Source organism: Zonotrichia albicollis, chromosome Z (assembly GCF_047830755.1).
Source record: "Zonotrichia albicollis isolate bZonAlb1 chromosome Z, bZonAlb1.hap1, whole genome shotgun sequence".
NCBI classification, from domain to species: Eukaryota; Metazoa; Chordata; class Aves; order Passeriformes; family Passerellidae; genus Zonotrichia; species Zonotrichia albicollis.
In genome coordinates, this window is record NC_133860.1 from 31,736,580 (window position 1) to 31,752,597 (window position 16,018).

At 35.1% G+C, this 16,018-nt stretch overlaps 1 long non-coding RNA gene across 17 annotated transcripts in view; it reads left to right on the forward strand.

Moving 5' to 3' along the window:
* The window catches only part of LOC106629577 (uncharacterized), a 51,139-nt gene extending 36,838 nt beyond the window's left edge, over positions 1-14,301 (forward strand). For 14 of the 17 annotated variants that reach the window (XR_012578086.1, XR_012578092.1, XR_012578079.1 and 11 more), the window contains 6 exons: positions 1,036-1,067; positions 1,728-1,785; positions 4,527-4,588; positions 5,357-5,403; positions 8,907-9,086; positions 9,661-14,301. This is a non-coding gene — a long non-coding RNA (uncharacterized LOC106629577). Of the gene's footprint in view, positions 1-1,035; positions 1,068-1,727; positions 1,786-4,526; positions 4,589-5,356; positions 5,404-8,906; positions 9,087-9,488 lie in introns of all 17 variants that reach the window. The other 3 variants (XR_012578080.1, XR_012578093.1, XR_012578091.1) reach the window with 3 other exon arrangements.
* Positions 14,302-16,018: the final 1,717 nt, after the last annotated feature.

Consider the following 16,018-nt stretch of genomic DNA (forward strand, 5'->3'; position numbering starts at 1 on the left):
CAGGAAGATAGAAATTAAATGAACAAGACATGACCTAAGACAATACATAACTCTTTCCTCAGTTCCAAAAATGCATTTATTGATTTTGTTTTCACATGGTCAGAATAATAGAAACATTTGTCAGCTGCATCCTTCAGCACTCAGCCCATGCAGAGCTATTAAAAGTTACCCTTATAGATCCCACCACAAATAAAATGCTGTTGCAGTACATACTATTATGTCCTTTCTTCAGGTATACAAATAAATATAGTCTTCACAGAGTAGTATTAGCTGTGTTAGAATACTTCAGTTGCCATTGGTACCAATAGGCATGATAATACTTTTGGGATGAATTATGTATTAATTGTTTTGTTGAAAAATGGAGATGAACTTTATTTATGGCTGGATTTCTCTAAAAGGGTTACAAGGGTTGCTCTTCTATTGTGCTCACCAGGTTTTCAAATCAATATTTATACATTTTCTGCAATGCTAATGCAACCCTATCCATTTGTTAAAATAAACAATAAAACCTGACCTATTTACAGTGCTCTATATATGTTACACCATCTACTCTATAAACATCACTGTAAAGAATTAACACTCTGGTTTCAGTGGTGTAACTTATCAAATATGCAATCTGAAAATCCAACATCCTGTTGTATGGTGCTATCATGTATGTAGCTCTCTAAAGTGATGTGGAGGACTGTATGAGAATGGGATACAGGACTACACAAGTTAATTGCTCTCCATCAAAATTTGGAAACTTATTGGAAAATTGAAAATCCAGACTTAGGTTCAAGGATCAGGCTACTTTCTCTGCTAATGTCCAGAAAAAGTAGCCCTTTTGAATCCAAATTTATACCTTCTGAAGATATAATTCATGTCTTTGAGAATATATCTCCATTCTAAATTGCTAGATTTCTTAATACTCTTCCCATCACTCCTCAACTTTGACCCTGTAGAATCACTACCTACTGAAAGGAGAGGGGCTTTTAGCCCACATGGCTCATTCATCTTTAAATCTTTTCTTCGATCTTCTTTCCTTTTTAAAACCAGGAGTGCTGACAACTGCACTGAGTGTTAGCTGAGTGAGTAGCCTTAATTTATCTTATTAGAATCTGAGCCCCAACCACCAACCTCATTTCACCTTAGACCCTTTCCCCACATTTATTAAAAATGACTTATGTTCTTCTCAGATAATTTGCATAGAAAAGATATGTCAAGTGCTTAAGTGCAACGGATCCTGAATTCAATAAACCCGTATCAAAATTTTCACTATCTCATAACATTAAACATTAATTTTACATATATAATGAGAAAAGTCCTTATATTATAAATAAGAACTCCAAGTAGCTATATTAAGAAATTTCATTTTGCACAATGTGAGACTATGTAGGTGCATAGTACTGAGATTTACTGATTCTTCTGTCATGTCTTGGTGCAAAATAGGAGAAATTGCACTGACCACAACTAAATCTAGAGCAGATTTTGACTGATATATTTGTAATAATAAACCAAATATTTGAGAATATTTAACAGGACCAGTTACAATTTTAAAAATAGGTGCATAACTGTCTCATAGGCCATGCATTTCATATCTCCTTATTCTTAAACGATATTTAAATTTGTAATTTTACAAAAATTATTTGTTTAATTTTGCACCAGTAGAACCTATACCAATGTATTCCTTTTTGTTTAAGTCAATGTCAATCTCACTTCAACATGTAGTGTTGGTTTCTATTTTCCAGGGATGTTTTTAAAGGAAGGAAAAACTGGCAATTGAAACACGGTCATCAGAATCCAAAAGTAAGTGTTTATGCTCAAAATATGTCTTTGTGATAAGCAAGACTCAGCTTCATCCTACTTCAGTTCCTGCAAGTCATTCTAAGGTAGTTTTGCTTTCTTCTACAGTCATCAGAGAAATAAAATGGATATGCCTGGACAGATATTCCTATTTCATAATGTCAGTGTCAAAGTTACGTGGATAGATTGCTCTTCAGATGCTGGAATCCCCCCACTGACTATGAAAGAGCACAAACAGATATTTTATACTGATTATATCAGCTTAAGATAACTAAAACTAGGTGATGAATCCAGCCCTAAACCACCTGAATATTGAAACTACTTGGGAGTTTTAGGCTCTTACTATTCCAATAGAAGAATTATGCTTGCTGTCACTGATGGAACAATAACCAATAATGCAAGAATGAACTAAAGATGGCTTATGAAATGTACAATATTTCCATTACAATAGTCCAAGTCTGTAAGTGCAGACATGGCTGATGCCATCTATAGAGCAGGTTTAGCTCTAAGGAGAACATGTAGAACTCCCTGAAAGTCCAGAGGAAGCTGGCTGCTTCACCTGAGGAATGTCAAGAAGCAGACCCAGCTCTGCAATAGCACCATCTTTTATGGGCTAAACAAGCAAAGGCAGATTCAAGATAAGAGTCATATTGAAGGAGAAGTCTTGCTTACAGATACTGAACATCACTATTCCTTTGATAAACAAAAGTCACTAATAAGGATTTGATGAAAAGTAAAGAGTTTTTATATGCACATAGGCATTATTTCCCTTATAAATGAAGGCAAAAGTATTTGCTTTTTCTTCTTGAATATTAAATATGTTACATATGTTAAATATGAGGAAAAAACACTATCCTCAGATGTAAGCTTAGTGGCCAATATTTTAGAAGTATGAGGCAAATAAACAAAAAACCCAAGTTTTAATAATCCCTTTAGTTCCCATTGCTCTGGTTTTACCTTTTTCTCTTTTTTCAGCTTTACCTTTTTCTTTTTTATTTTCCAAGATAGCATTCAATCTTCTGGCCAGAGTTAAATTCAAAGATGCATTTAAGATTAATTATTAGGCAAGTAAAGTGCTCAACTTTTTTTGAACTGATTGCTGATAAAAAGCCTTTCAATATCACTTAGTATGCACTCTAAACACTCGATGGGCAGAAGATACAAGTGCTCCCTCACCATAATGAGAAGAGGCTGGCTGTGCTCTGAAGTTGCTGTCCCACAGGCTACAGTTGACAAGATCCCTGTATTATCTGTTCTGCAAGTGGAGCACTCATACTTATCATTGCAGGAGCTATCACTGTTACTTTTCCTCATATCATATTTAAGGAGCTTTCTTAAGCTGTCTGCTTCTTCCTGCAGTTCATGTGGGATGTTAAACATGGATATTTGTACTCACAATTGGCATAGCTGAAATACAGAAAGAGAAATTATTTGTACTGTTTGCCAACAGAATAATTTTGTGATTTGCTGAGCAGTAGCATCATCAGGTTTCATACTCTTATTTATATAACCCTTTATATACCCTTATTTATATTTATAAGTTTATATAACTGTATATAAACTTATATAGTTAGCCACATTTGGAAAAGACCATCATGAAAAAAAAAAAGAAAACCCACCAAAAATATGTACATGAAAAATGGAGGTAAAGAATCACAAGAGTACCCATCAGTCTTTGCACTTCCTGTGATGTGAATTCTCTAGTAATATGAAATGGAATTATGCTGGTTAAGATACATTTAATAATATCATTCTCAGAATAGTTTCAAGAAAAACAGAAAAAGTGTGAATGAAAGAGTAGGGCTGTCTGTGTTATTCAGGACTTTCTATTACATTTATGATCCTTGCTGGTATTTTCTAACCATTTAAATTAACACAGAAATACATATGTGTCTAGGCAAATGTAATTATGTATAAAAAAAAATCTCAAAAGTGAAATATTCTATCTCTTACAGTTGCTCTAAAGACACTTGTAAAACACTTATCTAAAATGCTCTTTAGCCATCTGAAATATGTTTTTTATCAATGGAATTGCTCAAAAATTAGAAAACTGGCAAATCATTCTGTGTAAGTCTAGAGAGTTCATAATTTTCACTTTATTTGATAACTTAGATAAGAATGATGAATGTATGAAGAGTTTATTCATTAATCAGTATTCCAACCTTTTTTGAGGACTGTTGAGCTTCTTATTTTCCTTGTATTTTTCTTCTACCTTCCTCCCTCTATTTTTGAAAAGTGTTTTTTTTTCTTAAATGCGTTTTGTCATGTAGAAAATGGAAAATGTTTGTTTCTTTGCAAGTTAGAAGGGTCAAAATAATGTGAAAACAAAAGCAAAAAAAAAGAATATTAAATTCTTAAAAAAAAAAAATAGAAAACCCTCAAAAATTTATAATTGGGCCAAAAGTCTGGTTTTTAAATATCTATTTTTTCTCTTCACGTGGACATGATTTTTAGACATTATTCCACTTTTTAGTAGGAATTTTGTCAAAAATTCGAAATATCAAAATTGATAGCTAAGTGTTAAAAAAAATTAAATTCCCTGGTCAATTATTTTCTATTTGCAGATTGTATCATACTGTTGTTTTCTATTTGCAAATTTTGTCATACTGCTTACACACATGAATGTAAAGCTGACAACAGAAAAGTGGAAACACCTTTGTGTAGATTAACTTGAAATGAACATTGACCATGTCCTAGAGCTCAGAACAGGCAGTTCTAAAGTTTCACCCAGTTTTCCTCTGCAGATGTGAAGTGCAACGCAATCTGCCTTATGTATAGAGGAAAAAGCACACAGAGCCAAGCACAGGTGGGTTTTACAGTTGGGAAAACCATTGGGAAACCAGCACATGGACTCACAAGCTGCCACTCTGCGCGACTTGGGCTGCTTGTGCTGCGCCACCTCTGCCGCGAGTACCCAGCAGGGCCGAGCATGTGGCCACAGCTGCGCCCGGGGCAAGCTCCCCAGGGCTGAACAGGGCATTCTGAGTTGATGTTGCCTTTTGGCAGTGACTGTGCAGCTATCTAAAATCCCACAGCTTTGGAAGGGGAGCACATCATCTGGGATGGCTGGCTGTACCTATTCCCCACCTCCCTCTGCATCCTGCTCTGCAGCACGGAGCCAGCCCTGGCAGTGGTGTGGAGGAGCAGGTGGCAGCTATCTAATGTCTTGCTAGGAAGCCACATGGACACGTTTTTCCCGCATGCAGACACCCGAGGGTCTTCTGCCTTTAGCAGAGGCCCATCTGCTGCTCTTTGCTGCTGCACATGCTGTAGAGGATACTAGTGCTTAAGGAAATGGGCAGTAACACTGTGGCACACATACCTGGGACCAAAGCATCAGCTGACATAAAGCTGTGGGGGCTGCGGTCTTTCTCAAAAATTTCAGTGTCTGTCCCAGGTTCTGAACATGGTTTTAAACTGTGCTAGAATTTAAAGATTTAAAATTACTATTTAATTTATCTTTTGATTATTTTCTTGGGAATGCATTGTATATTCAAGCACTATGCTGTTCTCTCAGAGGCTTCAGTTTTGGACCAAATTCAGATGTAATCTCTGTACTTTTCTCCTTCTGTAGATGACTGAACCAAAACAGACTAACAACACAGAGGAGAAATCTAGCAGGTATGCTTCAAATGCAGTACTATAAATATAGAAAAACTACATTTCAGCTATTACATTATAATAGTATGTTACTTTGATCAGTTTAGGATTAAATAAATCAAGACAAAAAACAACGACCAATATTTAAATTAACCTCTAATATTCTGGGCCATGATCCTACACTTCTGGAGCTTAACACTGATTTTCATGTTAAACTAAATCCAAGCTAGTCTTGGATTGCTTTTCAGAAAACCACCTCTTTGAGAAGCCTTCCTCTCCTTAACCATGTCTATGATCTTCTAAGAACAGATATGTGGGAAGAATCACGCTCTGCCACTTGTAAAAAGACAAAATCTGTGTGCATTGATACATGAATGGGAAAGTACCAAATCCAATACCATTTCAGCAAATATAAATTGCTTCTGTCTGCTTTCCTTTTTTTAATAACACTAAGCTGAGCGGATGATACTCCTCTAGAAGTTCTGAAGGTCACAGACTCACCCTTAATATCATATCTCATGGAGAAGAAAACGTGAAATAGGCAACCATATATTAGATTTCCCATAAGAGGAAAATGTTCAGCTGATATGTTGCTGTGTCTTTAATTACTACTTTTCCATTTCTTTAATCTAGAAATTTATTGCATTTGAGATTTTCTTTTCTTTCTTTCTTTCTTTCTTTCTTTCTTTCTTTCTTTCTTTCTTTCTTTCTTTCTTTCTTTCTTTCTTTCTTTCTTTCTTTCTTTCTTTCTTTCTTTCTTTCTTTCTTTCTCTCTCTTTCTTTCTTTCTTTCTTTCTTTCTTTCTTTCTTTCTTTCTTTCTTTCTTTCTTTCTTTCTTTCTTTCTTTCTTTCTTTCTTTCTTTCTTTCTTTCTTTCTTTCTTTCTTTCTTTTTCTTTCCCTCTCTCTCTCTTCCTTCCTTCCTTCCTCCCTTCCTTCCTTTCTTTCTCTCTTTCTTTCTCCCTTTCTCTTTCTCTTTCTCTTTCTCTTTCTCTTTCTCTTTCTCTTTCTCTTTCTCTTTCTCTTTCTCTTTCTCTTTCTCTTTCTCTTTCTCCTTCTCTTTCTCTTTCTCTTTCTCTTTCTCTTTCTCTCTCTCTTTCTCTTCCTCTTCCTCTTTCTCTTTCCTCTCTTTCTCTTTCTCTTTCTTTCCTTCTCTCTTTCACTCTCTACTTTTTCTCTGTCTCTTTCTCCCTCTCATTCCTTTTCTCACTCTTTCATTCTCTCATTCCTTTTATCTCTTTGTCTCTTCGTCTCTTTCTCTCTTCCTCTCTTTCTTTTTCTTTCTTCCCTCTCTTCCTCTCTCTTTCCCTCTTTTTTTTTTTTTTTTTTTTTTTTTTTTTTTTTTTTTTTTTTACTTTGGAGGAATAATTGCAGTTCTTTTCAAATCTCCTAGGAAATTTTTCAGCTATGTAAAATTATAACAAGATGTGACATCCAGTCCTAGCTAATCAGTGTTCAACACAGACCCACTACTGCAGTGCAGGGGGTGGCAGTTTCAATTTGCCCGTGACACTGACCAGGTTTTTAAGGAACAGTGAGTGAAGGGAGAAAATAGCATAAAAATGCTTAAATTTTTATAGAAAAGGTATAACTTTGTAAGAAAGCACTATCATAAATTCAAAAAAAGTATATCTTAATGATACACTTAGAGTAAATCATTTGCCTTGAGAGACAGGAGGTCTCTGGTGACCTGTATGGCAGCCACAAGAGACTACCAGGCTAGCTACTTTCAGCTAAATGTACTCTCATATTAATATTTTAAAATGCCATAATGCCTCTCTGAAAACCTCAGAGGACAGATACATCAATTTGCGAGGTCTTCACTCCAGGAAATAGAAACAGGGATAATCTGCCATTAAAAGAAATAGTTCATTATGTCTGCTTCTTGGGAGCACATAAACTATGTCCCTCACATACTTATGTTGCAAATCCTCACTTTAATGTGAAGGGAAACACCATGCCCCAGAGCTTTATTGTCCCACTGTTTATTAGTACAAAAAGGTTTCTTGTGGTATGAAATCTTAAGCTTGTTGCAGTAATCAATCAGCTTCAAAGAGTCTCTTCCTTAAGCCAGAATCATTACAAATAAATCAATTAAACATAAAGTTTCTATTTTCAGGAGGATCACAATACAGAAAACCAGAAGTGCATCAGTACATCATAGAAAGGGATTTTACTAGGTAGAACTCTCTTTCTCTTTTTCCTTTTTGTTTTGTTTTGTTTTGTTATACTGCAAAGAGAAGGAGATTTATTTTTTATTCCAGTTAAATCTAGAGCATTCCCCTCTTTAGTACCTATTTCAATATGGGAAATTTATATACTTATGAGAAAAATAAAAACTACTTAATTTTTCTAGATATAGAAGGGAACAAGAAATTAATTTGCATTGCTTTGGCTATTAAGGACACAAAACCAGAAAGGAATGAAATGAAATGAAATGAAATGAAATGAAATGAAATGAAATGTGTGAATGAAAAAAAAATCTTATATTGGTTTATCTCCAGGAGGAGGTACCAGGTATATTAGAACATATATGGATATTTTTTATCCTTGAGGATTTTTGGTTTATTAATATTCAGATATGTTCCTGAGATTTCCCATGGTATGAAACAAAAATCAACAGGGAGACCAATATTCAATCCTATTCTATTCTATTCTATTCTATTCTATTCTATTCTATTCTATTCTATTCTATTCTATTCTATTTACTGGTTTAATAATATAATCACTTTTCTTCAGTGTGTAAACTGGCTACTCACTAAAATGTTTTGATTAGTCAGATTGTAATTTTCTGGGGAAGGGATGGGTATGTGGCTCTTTAAAAACACATGCATACTGGTTATGCTCATTTTCATCAATGACATGTCAGAGAAGAAGCCTTTTTTGTCTTGGTATGGGAGGTGATGTCCTGATCCTGAGATACATGGTGATCTTAAGTTTCAAATTTTGTACTGTTGTATACTGGCTGCTAATTGCAGAATACTTTTGACGTATATTCTACATGTCACTGCTCTGAGGTAAAAGATTGGTTTTAAGTGGAATAGAGCTGGTGACTTTGAGCAGCTTCTGTTGTGCAGGTTGGAAGCTATGTTCAAAGGATTCAGAAAAAGCAGAGAGAGGACAGCCTTTGATGGAAACACTCCCCCGCATGACTACAGCCAGTTGCTATTTCTGACGCACAGAAATCCTGCACATAAAGCAGATGCATGGTCACACATGGCTGCTGGGCATAGTCTTGTTTTTCTGTGTACACAACCTGAGATTTACTAAGTAGGGCCTCAGGTCTGATTTATAACAACTATTAGTAATTACAACAGGGCTGTGCTCAAAAATTTAGGGCTGAAGCCTTGCTGAATCAGATGTCTAAATAAATCGATCATTTTTGTTTGACTTGCAGTTTAGACTTGGTTTTGACAATTTTCTCCGTGAACAAATTCAAAAACAAATTTTGTTTTGGATCAGCTGAAACAAACTTGTCATGTTTATTTACTGCACTGATGTCAAACATTTTGTTCCAATAAACCAGCCAGCTGTACTTGTCTGAGAACCTGGTATTGAGGAAATTTCGACCTGAACTTAGAGGCTGAGATCTTTGAAGTGTACATCTTCCACTGCAAAAAACTACTTTCCCTTGAAAAATTATGCATTATCATCTCCAATGCTGCTGCTGCAACATAGAAGATGGCTCTTGACTTGATGGCAAAAGGTAAAAACTGATTCAATTGCAGTGTTCATTCATGGCCCTCAACAGGGTTTCCTAGTTTTGAACAATAATCACACTTACCTTCCAAAGGTAATTTCTAAGCCTACATAAATCTGAACAATTTTGTAGTGGTGTTTTCACTTGCTATAGGTGGAGCTCAGGATATGTAGGTTCATCACTCAAACCATTCAGTTAATTCCTAATGTAATGTAGATTAATCAGTGTTAGAGAAACAGCTCCTAAAGTACTTGATTTTTTACCAAGCCCTGCTTTGCTTCCAAGCAAGGTAGTCTCCAGACACATTGCATTCTACCTGTAGTAAAATTAAAACTCAGGTTAGCAATATCACCTGGATATTAGGCATAAACTGTGTTTGTGGTGTTCTAACCTTTTTTTCCCACACAGACATTTCAGAGGAACACAGAAGAACGGATCCACTCCAAAAAAATCTAAGATGATGTAGTCTTGAAGAGACAGGAAATTATTTAGATAATATAGCTATTATCTTGTAAGTATTTTCAGTAAGAATAAAACTCCTGGATGGAAAGCAATGAAATGTATTTCTTGTCTCCTTTAGCCCTGATGGACATTTGTTGGAGAAAATCAGTATTCTAATGATGGAGCTCATCATCCCTGCAGAATTCAGTGACCAGAAGTACATCAGTACAAACTGCTGGCCTTAGTCTGCCAGAAAGGAGATTTTCTGAAGCCAAGAAATCAGGCCTGGATGAATGAATTTATATTCTCCAGTCAAATCCCACACACAGAATCCTGTTAATGCCCTATCATCTTACATCTTGGAACAAGATATCCAGAGTGGCTGGGGAATCTCCATCTTTGAAAATTTTAACTCTGGACTATAAAATGTCCTAAACATTCTGGCCTGAACTCAGTATTGACCATGTTTTGGGCTACAGGTTGTGCAAGATGCCTTCCCAAGGTCCATCCCAGACTGAAAGGTTTTGTGATTTTACAGCTCTAGTATCTGCACTAAAAGAAAGACAGACACATAAGGGTAGTCCAGTAATTATCAGAGGAGTGTAGTTCCTGCCAGGATTTCTACTTTTTATAGGGCTGTTTTGCTGATCCTGGCAAGACTGTGGACAAAAAATATTGCTATAAATAAAAAAAATTGCTGTGAATTAACACAATCAATCAATCAATTAATCAGTTCCACAGTGATGAAGAGTAGAAACAAAGATGAGACAATATTTGTGCAAAATATATGTGACATGTAAAGAACAAAAAATATTCAATCTTCTTACATCTACCACAATTTATAAGTTTACCTAATCATATATCTGTGATTGCAATGCTTGTAAAATAGCAGCGCTGAAAATAGCTGGCCCCAGAGGGCTTCCTAGGCTAGTGATGCCAAAGAATTAATTTTCACTGAGATATGAAATTAAGGTTTTGTTCCTAGGTAAAAGGAGAATAAAATAATGTAGTAGTAAATCTGTATGAAAGAAACCAGCATCACAGCAAAGGTTTCTTCCTTATGAAAAACAAAATGAGCTAAAACTGTTATATCCACTAGTTCCTTGACACATAATACACTGTGCATATGGTGAAATGTCAAAGTGCTCTTCCAGACCCACAAAAGAAACAAAGGTACAGAAAATCCACTTACAACAACAGTAATACTTTCAGAGGGTTGGTGCTAATTCTGTCACTCTGTTCAGAGAAATGTATCAGCATTCAGCCACATTTTCCTTTGAGTTACCAGACAGTTCTTCTAACAGAGAAAAAATTTATCTTTGAATTAATAGCATAGTTGTTCTCTTTGCTTATTTCTCTGAGATCAGGTTGCATCAGAAGCTCTAATTGTTATAACATACCTGCTCTGATAATAAACAAAACAAGTTAAGGACAGAAAGAAAATAGAATTGTGGTCATGTTAGAAGTGGTCATGTTAGAAGGCTTGTTGCATGCTTTCTCTGAGCGCTTGAAAGGCTTTCACAGATGTATCACCTTTGGAATGCTGGATCTTCTGACCCTACCACTATAAAAAAATACTCTCTATGCAGCTGAGTGATAATAGAGAATTTTGTTAATGAATACAAGGTACCATTTTACTTTTAGGGTCATGTAATTTATTTATTTCTAGGGAACTTTTTATTTGAACCCATAGTCTGCACTTAATTGTCACTTTGCTAAAGCTAGGAAGAGTAGTATATCTACAAGCTGATATACTTTGTTTCCAGCAGTCTGAAGCATACCTTGTTCATGTACCTATGAGCTAAGCTTTATATTTCTAAAATCAATGCTTACTTCTTTGAGATGCTTTTGACATTGCTATGAAGAATTGCTGATCTGAAAACACACTGAGAACTGTCTGGTAGGTGAATGTTAATTTTGAAAAATTCTAAGTGCAAATTTTTGCCTTTATTGCCACAACATCTTTATTTGATGTTTTCAGATGCATAATATGGTACACTTTCATAAAAGAGAATTTAATTCTGTATCATTGAATTGTAGAATATTAGAATAAATAACAGATCCTTTAGATCTTACCTGTGAAGATCATATCTCTCTAACTTGGTTAGATACATTTTTTCCACTTTTGATGATAATGATTTTATGTGAAAATCATTCATTATGGGAAAATCTTCCATTGTTTTCTGACGTTTTTATATCAACATTGATCAGATTATTTGAAAAATAGAACCTAGTTTGCTTAGAAATAGTGGGGTGAAAGATTCACAAGGACTGTTACTGTGATATTTTTTCTATGACTGTTGTAGTTCAGTCATGTACCCCAGCACCTTACTGCATGCTAGAAAGCCATTAATTTCATAAACTGTCTTTTCAAAACAGTCTTTGCTGCCTTTTGTTTATTAACTATGGCACATGCTTTGCCTGCACTTGGCCCATCCACCTCAAAGAAACTCTGTCTTAAGTCAGAAGAAAGACAGAGGAGCTAAGCCACTTGTTATGGTGTCTCAGTTTTCCCAGCATCTGAATTTGCTGTATTTAAGTCAAGGAATGCTTGCTGGTAACCATTATTCTGTTACCTTGAATTGTGGTTGACAAAGCAAAACCTGAGCACGTACAACTACCCATTTGTCATATTCAGAATGATACCTTAACATTTAGCTTTCATGTTTTCCAGACTCTGTACTGCATTAGTGCGTAACTCTGAACTTCATATAAAGTGCTGGCAAGTTCTCTTCACATTTTAGTTGGACAAAATAATCTTTTTCCAGCTTGAGAACCAAGGACACCATTGCAGCTTCAGGGCCAAAAAGTATAAAGAGCAAACTGAGGAGAACAATCTAGGAGGACAGGATTTCATAACCTGAAGCTGTAATTGGACAATTAACCCCAATATGGAAATGGATTAAACTTATACAAGTGTGAAAACTCATAGCATTTCATCCATCTTAGGTGTTTCATCGGCCAGGCTCTTGTACTGCTCAAAGTGTAGCCTTTTTAATAAACACCTACTTTATTCCTTTAAAACTGCCTAGCCTCTGTTCTAGGTAGCCTCTCAAGGCATTAAGAAGATATTTTTTAGAAAATAAATGAGTGAATGTAAAGGGTTATTGCATATAAAGTAAACAAAGATTAGATCAGAAGGTCTGTTTTAACATCAGCCTGCTAACAACGTTTTTCATGTTTTAACAAAGAAGAGCATCCTAACCAAAGATATTCTTAAAACCAAACTTTTTGCTTGGTTTTTAGGAGACCTAAGACCCATTGAATCTTTCTTTCTGAATTTCTATTGAAATTCACTGTTTTATTTGGAGTCTGTTTTTTAATTAGCATAAGGCTTTTTTCTTCCTTTATTAATGAAAATTGTTTTCTTCCCAGCACACCCCTACATGTACTTCAGCAGTTATTACTTTTGTTTATACAGAGTGTAAGGCTTCCCACTATCTGTAGTGTCAATTTGACATTCTTCAGTCTAGCATGTGGCTGTTGTGAACCCACTACAAAAATCTGTACAGTAAAGTAAAGCATAATTCAACCTGCTAAACAAGCTTATTTGATATAGTTTGTGATTTGTTGCTGACTGAGATCCTACCTGTTGACAGACAAATATTTTGGATGACAACTCAAATGGCATGGTTTTCACCCAAACTATTTTTTAAATATCCAACTTTATTCTGCTAGAATGTAAAGGTACACTAAGGAGAAATACATCTGGACCCTGGTTTTTCAAACACAGTAATTGACTTAGGGTTTTTACTAACCTGTTATTAATGTCTTCACACCGGCAGACTCTTCAGCTGCAGGCACCAAAGTACAACAATTTGTTATCTAAGAAGTAAATTAGGAAGTTTGATTCTTTAGACATTATCTGGAGTAAATAGATGCACAACAGGAAAGATCACTAAGGGCCACATTGCTGTAAAACTACATCCTTATGGAATAAAGGGCACTTAGAGTCTACAAAAGTATCAACATCTGGTGCGCAACATGAAGTGGAAGAGGTGGATCATTTGGCTTTGCATTGTGAACTGCCCTGGCAGCCTTTGGAAAAATAATAGAGATGTTACTAAAATGACTTGTGGCAAGGGGCCAAATGGTGATATTTTTCACACAGCTGGACCTACCACTTAACCCAATGAAGTTCTCATGAATTTCAGTACGGGGCATGAATCTATCTATTTATTATATCTCCATTTTAATAAACTGTCTGACCTTGTACTTTCTAAGCTTTGAATAAAATCTATTTGATTCACTGAAAAGCTAAGCTTGCTACAGACATCTTGTGAAGTTTGGTATTATTTTCAATGCTGTCTTCATTTTGCCTCATATAATGGTCCTATTCTTCACCATTCATGAATTATGTAGGTCAGTACATACACATGCCAGGAAAACCTTTCTAGCACCCCATACAATCATATATTTTGTATATGTAATGACATAGTTATTGTGATTCTTTTAGAAATATTTCAGGGAAATGCTAGAATGTTAAAATGACTATTTTTGTTTGTCTCCTTCTCTATTGTCAAGTGAATTAGTTCTCGTGAATGCCACTGTGCATAGATAGAGAAGGAATAAATTAAAATACAGGGAAAGGTGTGAAACTAGATGCTTGGCCAAAAGCAGCTTTGCTATACATGAAACATGTTGCTGTGTTTTGGTTATGGTTTGGTTTTGCAGGTTTATGGGTTTGTACATTCAAGGCTAGGAATTATTGTTCATTGTAAAGATATAAATGGAAAAGTTATTAGAAATCTTCCTGTGCAATGATAAATAAAGGAGAGTCACTAACAGTCTGCCCTCTTCATGTGTTCACTGATTTTTCCCCCAAATCTCTATCATGGTTCATAAGCATTGCTTTTGGTAGTCTAGTTCAGACTAAGAAACAAGCATTTCTGGGTTTTGGGATGTTAAAATATTGCTACCAGTGAGACTAAGGCAAAGCTGGGGAACAGTTACTTTCAAAGATAGAAAAGGTTTTTGGATCGTAATTGCTTTTTGTCCACACTTTCAAATTTCAAATTTTGTTTAATTTTTATTATTTACTTCATATCATAACACATAAGGCCTGAGAAATTGCTTAATTACCCATCTTTTAATCGCCTCTGAAGTGCTTGTCTATCAGATGAATTAAAGGAAGGGATAAGTTAGCAATATTTTTGACACTTTTTTATTAATTAGGGAATGAAAAACAAAATTTCATGTCTTTAGAAAGGGACAGATGTTAATTTTTTTCGCCTGTTCAAAGAAATAAGGAATCTACAGAAAGTAGTCAGGATCCAAGATTTTTATAAGTTTTCCTGGAAGTAACATAGCAAACTGACAATGAGATGGATAAAAGCTTTTTTTTTAACACTTCAAGACTGACATACAAGACTTACAAGTTGATGCATTCTTGTCTGAAATAGATTTCAACCAGCATTAAGCATCTATGCTAATATATTTTTAAACATTTGATTTAACATACCATTTTAGCCATTATTGTGTAGAATTTTTCAAAGTTTTGAAAACCTGAAAATCACTGCTTTAGGAACCAAGCTCTGAAACCTGTGATAAATTTACACAAACAATAAAAAAAAACAGTGCGAGGGTGTTGCTGCAGCATTGTTTGCTTGTTTAATCTGACAGCACTAAATGTGGAAACTGTAACTACTCAAGTTCATCCTTGTTAGCATGGTTCATGCAGAAAGATTTCCTGGCTGATTGTGGCCACCAGAACACACTTTCTGATGCTACTATCAGCTATCAGTCATTATCAGCTTTCAAGTCATTATGTACAGTTAAATAGAGACACTGCCTATTATGTAAATCTGCAGTCCAGAGAAGTTTGGAAATTCCACTTTTTACCAATCATTGTAACAAATAAGTAAATCACCCTTCCAGTCTATTCCATGACAATCACTCTTCATACTTGCTAAAAAAGTTCTGACCAGATGAGGCAAACATAGATGGCAGAAGGAAAACAAAAACACGTTCCTCTTCTTGTTCAAACCTAGAGGGTTCAGCTGTTTCCCTACTCTTCTGTCTACTTACCTGTAAAAAGAAGTGGTTGTTAGACACTAATATAAATATATATGTACCCATATATGAAATGTGCAAAGCTCAGACTCTGAACCTTATAGTTTGTTTAGATATTCAGATTATCAATAATTTTATATACAATACATGCCTGCATTTTTTTACTCATTCTTCTTTGAGTGATAACAGCACTCAAATATTTATGACCTCATTTTGTAGGATGCAGAATCCTTCAGTCTGGTCTTTAGAGTGTCCTATGACATATACTCATTCTTTTGACCACTAAATTGATTTTTCTAAGTTCAAAATATTCAGAGAGATTCACCATATCTTTAAATGTCTGTAACTATTGTTTTATAAGTCAAAGTGGTTTTACACAGTTTTAGTATATGATTTAATTAACAGGGAATCCAGTACTGATCACGAGCCACTTTCATGTGAAGCTGTACAGCCATGGGATATAACATCCAGCCTCTGTCAGGATT